Source organism: Camellia sinensis, chromosome 11 (genome assembly GCF_055761805.1).
Source record: "Camellia sinensis isolate YWXY chromosome 11, ASM5576180v1, whole genome shotgun sequence".
Lineage (NCBI taxonomy): Eukaryota > Viridiplantae > Streptophyta > Magnoliopsida > Ericales > Theaceae > Camellia > Camellia sinensis.
The window spans coordinates 178,970,867-178,979,602 of record NC_138971.1 but is presented as its reverse complement, the minus strand read 5'-3'; the positions used below and the strand labels follow the sequence as shown (position 1 = coordinate 178,979,602).

Below are 8,736 nucleotides of genomic sequence, written 5' to 3'. Positions count from 1 at the left end.
GAATTTACACTATTTATTTATGGGTTTGGTTATGGTGTGCAACTTACACCTTACACCTTATACCTTACACTTACACCTTACACTTACACCTTTTGTAAAAAATTAAACCTTACATTTACACCTTTTTTGAGGTTGCACACCATGTGCAACCTACTTACACCTTACACCTTACACTTACAACTTACACTTACACCTTATACTTATACTTACACCTTACATTTACACTTTTTGTGTAAGTGGCACATGGTGTGCACTTGCACACTTAACAAAACTCCTTTATTTAATCTGAAAACAAAACGGTTCCTACTCGTGGTCTTCCTCTCCACTGCCATCTTCTCATACACCTCCGTCGTCCTCTGCCACTGTAACTATCACAATTATACCCCTCTCTCTCTCTATATATATACCCCACCGTCACAGCCATCGTCATCCACTCCCGTGGGCCGATCTGCCACCGCCGTCAACCAGCACCACCACCGCCGTCCTCTTCAACCACTGTACCTCTCACAGGTATCCCCCCCTCTCTCTCTATATAGACACTATATTTGTTGTCCAATGTATTCTGAGATTTTTGTAATATTTTGTCCCCTTTCTCTGTACATGTGTACGAAAATGTTGAGCTTAGATCTTGTTGATAACTATTACTTTCTTTTGATGCACAATTTTGAGAACAGAAGAACAAATGTTGAGCTTAAATTGTGAGTGTGAATCAGCTTCCAATTTTGAATAAAAAGCCAATAGTTTGCAAACAAATTCACCTTATTTAAATATATTAGTTTGGGAGGTAAGCTAATTATGGGCTACCCATCAATAAATGTGTCTGGGACTAAAGATTAGGATTATCAGTCATAAGTACCAAGAAAAATAAAAATGATCTGTCTTATTTTTGTATTGCTTGGATTTTTTATGGTGAAAAGAATTTTTTTGTTAGGTCCAAATAATAACCTTTTTTTTCTTTTCTTTTCAAACATGCTACTTAAGTCTTGGTATCAAAATTGATTAGTTCTTTCCAGGGTGTGGGGGGTTTGGAAGGAGTTGGTGATGATGTCTTTGGAGGAAGTGTTGAACCCATATCGGAGGAGGTGTTGGAATGGGTGCTGAGCAGAATGAGCGAGGCCAGTCGTTTGTTGGGGGTCTCATTTGAGGGACACGAGGATAAAGCCATAATTTTTTTGTAACAATCGAGGCATTGTGGAGTAGTGTGTGCTGTCTCAGGAGGTAGCCAGGCCAGTGGTGCAATGGCAGAAGGGTGTTAGAGAATTGCAGAATCTTGAATGTTCCTTAAATTATGACGGGGGCCGAGTGAGGAGTGGGGGGTTGCAAGAAAGGGATGGGAGAATAATTATTTTTTTGAATGAGGTTGAAGATCCTTTCTTGGATATGCTCAGTTTGAATGATGAAGGGAAAAGGGTGGCAGTTCGATCTTTGTTACGAAGTGCTAAAGTGTGCATTTAGGAGACTAAAATGGAGTGTGAGGGGGCCGAGATAATGAAGGAAATTTGGGGAGGGGGCAGTAGGTTTATGGATGGACGTACCTTCCAGAAATAGGGGCGGCAAGTGGGGTTCTTATTTATTAGGATAAAAGGGTGGTGGGGAGGGGAGGGGAAGAGCTGGGGGGCTTTTCAGTTTCTTGCTTGTTTTCGGTATGTGAGGATAACCTCTGATGGGTGTTCACAGAGGTGTATGGTTAAGTTAGGGGCCAGGAGATGCTTTTTTTTGTGGAAGAATTGGAGTGTTGCTTTTAGATGGAACGCATTGTAGTGTAGGGGCATTTTTCTCTTTTATTGATGAGTTGCAGTTGATTGATTTGCTATGGCAAGGAGCAACCATACTTGGTCTAGCGGGCATGCTCTATCTCGCATTGATTGGTTCTTGTTGACTGGTGGGTGGGAGGAGTAGTTTTCATAGGTTGTTTAGGTTCGATTCTTTAGACCGGTGTTGGATCATTGGCCTATCTTACTTGATAATGGAGGGATTCAGAGCAATCCCTCACCTTTTCACTGTGAGAATAAGTGGTTAAAATCTTAGGGCTTTCTAGACAGGGTGAAAGGGTGATGGGACAGTTATGTTGGGTCAGACATGCATAGTTCCATTCTAGCACAGAAATTGGAGATGCTAAAGTTAGATATGAAATTGTGGAACAAGGAGGTTTTTTTTGTTGGCAGTGTTGCATGACCTAGATGTTAAGGAAGCAATGGGGGGGTCTGAGTGGAGAGGACGCCTTGCGGAAGTGGGGACTTTGGACATATTGCTTGGATAGAAGAAATCAATTTTTTTCAAAAATCAAGGTGCTTGTGTTTGAAAGACAGGGATTGTAATATAAAAAATAAAACTAAAAAAATTCAGCGGATGGCCAATGCTTATCAGAGGGTGAATCAAATTGACGAAATGTGGGTGGATGGGGTGGAGTTGACAAGTTAAGTTCGAGATTGTGGGGTTTTATAACCATTTGTTTCTAGAAGAAGGGGCAGTGTGGCATCCGAGAGTCAAGCAACCTTTTTTTGGAAGAGAGGATATAGAATACCATTGGGGTGTGGTATTGCATATCCCTTCCTTTCAAGGGAAATAAAATCCAGACTTCCTATATTCAGAGTACAAACGCCGAATATAGAGAGACAACAAAATATGTGGGATGCACCTTATATAATATCCAACTCACCACCAACGTCCTCCCCTTGTATCCCCTGAACAAGGGACTAAATTAGTCTATTCTTGAATCTAAATTTGACTTAGATTCTTCTTTTTCTTCTTGTTAATTTAGTGTTGTGATGGTTTATGGCGAGAGGTAGTGATAGGTCATCATCGGTGGAAGTTGGGTGGAACATGGTTGTCAGTCGCTAGAGGTGGTTGCCGTAGCTTTTCTGCAAAAGATGGCGTTCGTAGGTGGTTTCTGCCAAGTGGTGATGATCAAAGGTTATTTCTATCAATAGCAAGTGTTTGTGGCCTAAAGAGCTCACCGACGATGGTGATTGGAGGTGTGGGTAGCCGAATGTGGGAGCTAGTAGTGGTTGGCATACAATAGTTTTAAGAGTTAATGTCAAGACGAAAAGTGATACCAAGTTCTGCTTGAGGTATAGAAGTGTTCACAACAATTATGTCTTTTAAAATTTGAGTTTTATTTTTCCATTTTAATTCCCAGTTGCTTTCTTTGCTATCTTCTCCCTCTTCTTCTGAACTATACATTCTCAATCTCAATTCCATTCTGTTGTGGTTAATGTTTGACAAAATGACGTACATGCTACTTTTGTGGCTTATTTTCTAGACAAGTGAAACCAACTTCCTTTTTTAATTATTGGATTTTGATAAATTTTGTACATGGGTTGCAATTCTTTAGAAAGGAAAATACACACCGAAAAAACTTATTTGTCAATTTTCTTTATTTATTTATTGACTTAAACACGTAATTGTAAAAGTAAACATTATTGAACAAGCTCGGGTAATGTGTATTTTTACACAAAAAAAATAATAATAATAATTAAATTGTAAACAAAAGCTTATTAGGTGTCTATTTTCACCTTCAAACCAAAGAATTGTAAACAGTTTACAAAATTTACTAAATTGTTGTAATTAAATAGAAAAGTTGGTTTCATTTGTTTAGAAAATGAAATTTTACTCCTTCCTCTCTCTCCTACCCTATTTGGCCACCACCCACAGCTCATTAGCACCATCGGCCATCTTCACCTTCAACAGCAATGCAAATGGTAACCCAAAGAAGATGATTATTGTTAAGAGGTTAAGGTTTATCTGTGGATTAGTGACTGTCTCTATGGATATAAGGTGCTATGACTGAATGAGAAGTAGAAAGCTTTGTTGAGGATAAGGAATACGTTCTTATTGAGAAGATTAATTGGTAAAGGTAGTTAAGTGTCGGAGTGGAGTTGTTCTTTGAAGTAGAAGCTTGTAGGTTGATGGAGAATGGGTTGTTCACATGCCGAAGGTCAATCAAGGATTGGAATCACATAGTTTTAATTAATTACTAAAATTTAATAAATTTTGTGTACAATTCCTTGAAAACTAAAATAGACAAGCACTAGATTTTTTTGCAATTTTCAGTTATTTTATATGTGAACACAAAATTTGAAACAAATACTCGTTAATTGACTATTTTTGTTTTTAAAGAATCATAAACAATTTAAAAAATTACTAATTTCTTTAATTGAACACAAAAGTTTGCTTCGTTTGTTTGAAAAATAAATTTGATTTCTTTCTCTTTTTCACCCCCTCCGGCCACTATCAATTGCTCATCACTACTACCACCGACCATCTTCATCTTCATAAAAGTTTGGATGTATGTTCACAAGATAAGTGGACTGAGGGCAATATTTTGCGAACTGTTGGATAGTCTCAAGAATGTATGTTCATCACTACTACCATTGCCCATGATCCTTAATTTTGATGAATATGGAGATTTCTCTTTTCAAAATCATTTGACTTATTTTTAAAAATCATGGAAATTGTCATTTTTCATCAATTAGGTAAATTCACATTTGTTAGTTAAAACCTAGGGTTAACACTTGGGGGTTGGGCCCAAGCCATTAGGTTTATTGCTTAGAGGTGAATTTACAGTTCAAAAGTTTTGGCGTGATTCCTATCCGAATGAGCATCTGTTCTCATTCTATTGCATGTTCTATTTATTTTGTTTACTTGTTTACATATGTCATCATGCATTATTAAAAGGTTTAACAAATTTAACTAATTGAATCAAATAAAATAGAGTAGAGACCAACCTAATGTTTGGACAGGATGGGTGCCTCACACCTTTCTACCGTGTACCTTAGCTCTGAAACTCAATCCTCTTGCTTGTAGCTCATACCTTGGCCCTGTTTGGTAAAAGTTAAAAGCAACTTATTTCAGCTTTTGACTTAATTTAAGGTATTATGTTGGTACAAGTTAAATGATCAAATTATAGCTTTAAAAAAGCTATTTTCAGCTCAAATGTAGAAGTTGCTCGAGGCATGCTTATGACTTAAAGCTTAAGCGCGCAGCTGGTTCATGGGTGATGAAATGACTAAAATGCCCCTCCAAAACTTCAACAATTACAGAATTGCCACTATATAAACCCTCTTGTTGCCCTAGCCCGCTCCTCTCCTCACACTCCTCTTCTCATTTCCTCTCTTGGCGACACTGAAGACGATCCTCCACAGCAGCCGATCGAACTCCTTCCGTCCTTGTTTCCATTGATCTGCACCAAAAAGGTAAGAGTTCATGCCTTTTGTTTGTGATATATATATATATATACACACATCGAGTTAGGGTTTACAGACGGAGACCAGATCACACTCCATTCCTCTCTTCGCTTTCTTCTTCTTCTCCGATTTGCATAATCTTCTGCTCAATTTTCAGTGTTCTTGTTAAATTTTTGCTCAATTCTTGTTCACTTGTTTGCTGTAGTGTTAAAATCAAAATCACTTTTGGTTCAATTTTTTGGTTTTTTTTTTTATTATATATATATATATATATATTTAAAGATTGGCCCAATTAGTTTAAATGTTGACAAAAACTTTGGGTTTTTGGAGATTGGGTTTTTGGAGAAAATGGAAATTCATAATTGGTATTTGACTGATCTGTTGTAGTGCTGACCTCACAGTTTAAATGCTTTCTTTGGTGTAGTGCCGACCTTACATCCATGGCAGAAAATATTTCCTTGACAAAAACTTTCTCTGGTGTAATGCTTTCTCTGGTTTATATGCTTGGATGACAAAAACTTTTTGTGAAATACATGATATTTGTTACCCTTAGTTTGATAAGTTCAACTACTGGCAATTACTAATAGAGAATTTTCCTTAATCAATTCATGGTCACAAATAGAAGATGAATAAACAAGACAAATATAAAGAGTTCAAATGTAACTATTGTTGTGAAGTTTGATGAGTTTGTTACTATTGTTGTGAAGTTTGTCCAACCTTCACTTGTTGTGAAGTTTGTTACCCTTAGTTTGATGAGTTCAAATGTAACTATTGTTACCACTTTCCAGTAGGCCAAACTAAAATAAATATATAAGCTGTGAAGTTTTAATAATTTATGCAAAAAAGTGGACCATTTTTGTGAATTTTGTGAAGTTTTTCTGATTTTCTCTTTCTAGGTTGAATTAGTGAAAACACGGTTGAGAAAAGCCACTGAAAGATATAGTGGGCCTCTAAGTTCAACAATATTATCTCGTGCCTTATCCCAGCCACTAGAAAAAGAAATCGATCTGCAACCACTTAGCCGTAAGGTAATGGGAAGTTTGTATGTAGAGAATATAGGTAATATTGATCATGAAGTTCAAATGAAGGTTGGTTCTGCTCCAAAAGGCAATGGTTCACAAGGTCATAGTACACATCAAACAAATCTTGAATCAGAAAGACCAAGTGACTCATCTGCATCATCTGAGGAGTGTCAACAAAATAATTTTGATGCGACCAGAAATCATCAAGAGTATAAAAAGCCTAATTCTCCTGTAATTCCTGATGAGCCTTTGCCCAATATCTCTAGAACTGATGAGGGATCCTGTTATTGTTGCCACAGGACAGGTATATGTTGACATGGTGTTGTTTAAGAATTTTTAAAAGCTCAGACATCCTTGTTATGCTTTCTTTCGAATTTTATCTGCCTCTTGATTTTACAGACATATGAGAGATCTTACATACAGAGATGGATAGATTGTGGCAACACAACATGCCCAAAAACTCAACAAAAACTCCAAAATCTCACACTTACCCCAAATTATGTTTTGAGAAGTCTAATTACTCAGTGGTGTGTCGAGCACAATATTGAGCGTTAAATGGCATTGGCCAATGGGCGGATAAAGAAGAGTGATGGATCATTCTGTGATGTTAGTGGGGACATAGCAGCCATTCAAGCACTTGTCCGCAATCTCTCAAGCCAATCCATTGAAGAACGCAGAGTGGCAGTGGCCAAAATTCGATCACACTCCAAAAGAAGCACAGATATTAGGATAATAATAGTTGTCAAGTAACAAAGAGTATCCCAAAAGGAATGTAATGCCGTAATTATCAATTTCTCCTTGAGAATTAATAAACATATCTATACTTTTCAAAGCAGCCTATTTCTTGTTGCCTGATGCATTATTTTTTTATTTGTTCCACACGTGGGTGTCTTCCATTTACAGGAATCGGTTCTCCTTGGTTGCATGAATACCTTTCTGAACTCCATCTTCCTCTGATGTATTTGTGCTGAACGTGAAGGCATCTTGTGCTTGTTAATAAACACATGATATACCTCTGTTAATACAGGCCTACTTCATAGAGAACTATAGATCATACAGCCACAGGGATGTCTCAAATGTCCTTTAAATTCGTTTCCTTTGCATTTTCCACAATTGTGGCAGTTGTGATGTGCTTTAAGCCCAGTGTTTGGTTGGAGTGTGAATGGAATTTATTTAATCCACTAACATAAGCCATCAATCCATTTAATTAAGCTGATCACTTTTCGGATTATGTAACATTATTGAGCAAATTATGGATAAAAGCCAGCAAAGTTGAGTTTCTTGTTGTGCCTTAATTGGAAAGGCAAGTTGTTTTGTATTTCTATTTAAATATTTAGAGAATATTACACACATTAAGAACAAAATTTAAATAATAAAAAGAAGAAGAATGAAGGCGTGAAGAAAATATATAAAATTGGGAGGAACTAGATAATAAGAATTAATCACTTGACAAAATTAATAAAATAATTTTTTCAAAATCACAATTTTTATATTCATAAGGGCAAAAATGACAATTACACAATAAAAAGTTATTTTACAGATTATTTATCAAACACAATTATACTGCTTAAATTTATAATCTCGCAGTTATACTAAATAGGTTATCAGCTTATGTTTACAGTTGTAAGGTATAATTTGTTAAATTATAATTTACAATCATTTTTTCACAACTCTATCAAACGTGACCCTTATCTAAGGTGTCAAAGTTTTAAGATTTTCAATTTCTTAGTGATGTCTTGAGAAAAAGTAGGTGGGGCCTCGAATAGATCTCCGATTTTAAGACCGTTGATATGGTATTTTTATTGAAATTCTCACACTACTCAGGTATGAATCTCAATCCTTTTTGGAAAGAGACTTTCGGAACTTTGCCCACAGTTTGTTTTTAGTGTTTTTACTTTAATGACTTTAGACTAATTACCTTGTAATTGGGCGAGCACAACATATGCTAATCTATTCAAATTATTAACATGTAATTAATAATTCAATGTTTAGGAACTTCTAAAAATAAAGTACACGTGATCCTTGGCTTTATTACGGCAACCTATGTTACCTAGAACGTAGATCATTTTGGTATGAAGAATGGGAATGTGATACGCCACACACTCTAAAATGTGGTACGATACAGGTAGACTCTTTAATTTGACATCAAATATATCATTGTCTATTTTTCTTCAAATTAGTCGTTCAACAACACAACTCTATGAACATTAAGATCCATTGTTCTACATTTTTGGCAATCTAAAACTCCACTCTATCTAGATTTTAGTTCATTATATTCGACATTTTTCCCATTAAGGAGAACTTTTGATGAAAATTTAGTTACTATTTGTTTAAAAAAAATTTCACAACTGTATTTAGATATAGAAATTTAATCACATTAAGATAAATAAATTTATTTAAAAGGGTTTAATATTGGTATTAATCATGATGCTATTAACATTTAATTTAATAGTTTAATAATCACTATTAGTTGACTTAATATTATAATATTATTATATGTAGCTAATAGACTTAAGATTGAACCAATT

General features: G+C 35.7%; 1 long non-coding RNA gene and 1 other non-coding gene across 2 annotated transcripts; both read left to right on the top strand.

Annotated features, from left to right (window-relative positions):
* The first annotated feature begins 282 nt into the window (after positions 1 to 282).
* LOC145803036 (uncharacterized) lies at positions 283 to 7,230 on the top strand. The gene is made up of 2 exons (XR_014345099.1): positions 283 to 510; positions 7,112 to 7,230. It is a non-coding gene; the product is annotated as an uncharacterized LOC145803036 (long non-coding RNA).
* On the top strand, positions 5,013 to 7,043 carry LOC114259693 (U-box domain-containing protein 10; the record flags this gene model as incomplete). Its single annotated transcript, XR_014345384.1, has 3 exons — positions 5,013 to 5,195; positions 6,083 to 6,512; positions 6,608 to 7,043. It is a non-coding gene; the product is annotated as a U-box domain-containing protein 10 (transcript).
* Positions 7,231 to 8,736: the final 1,506 nt, after the last annotated feature.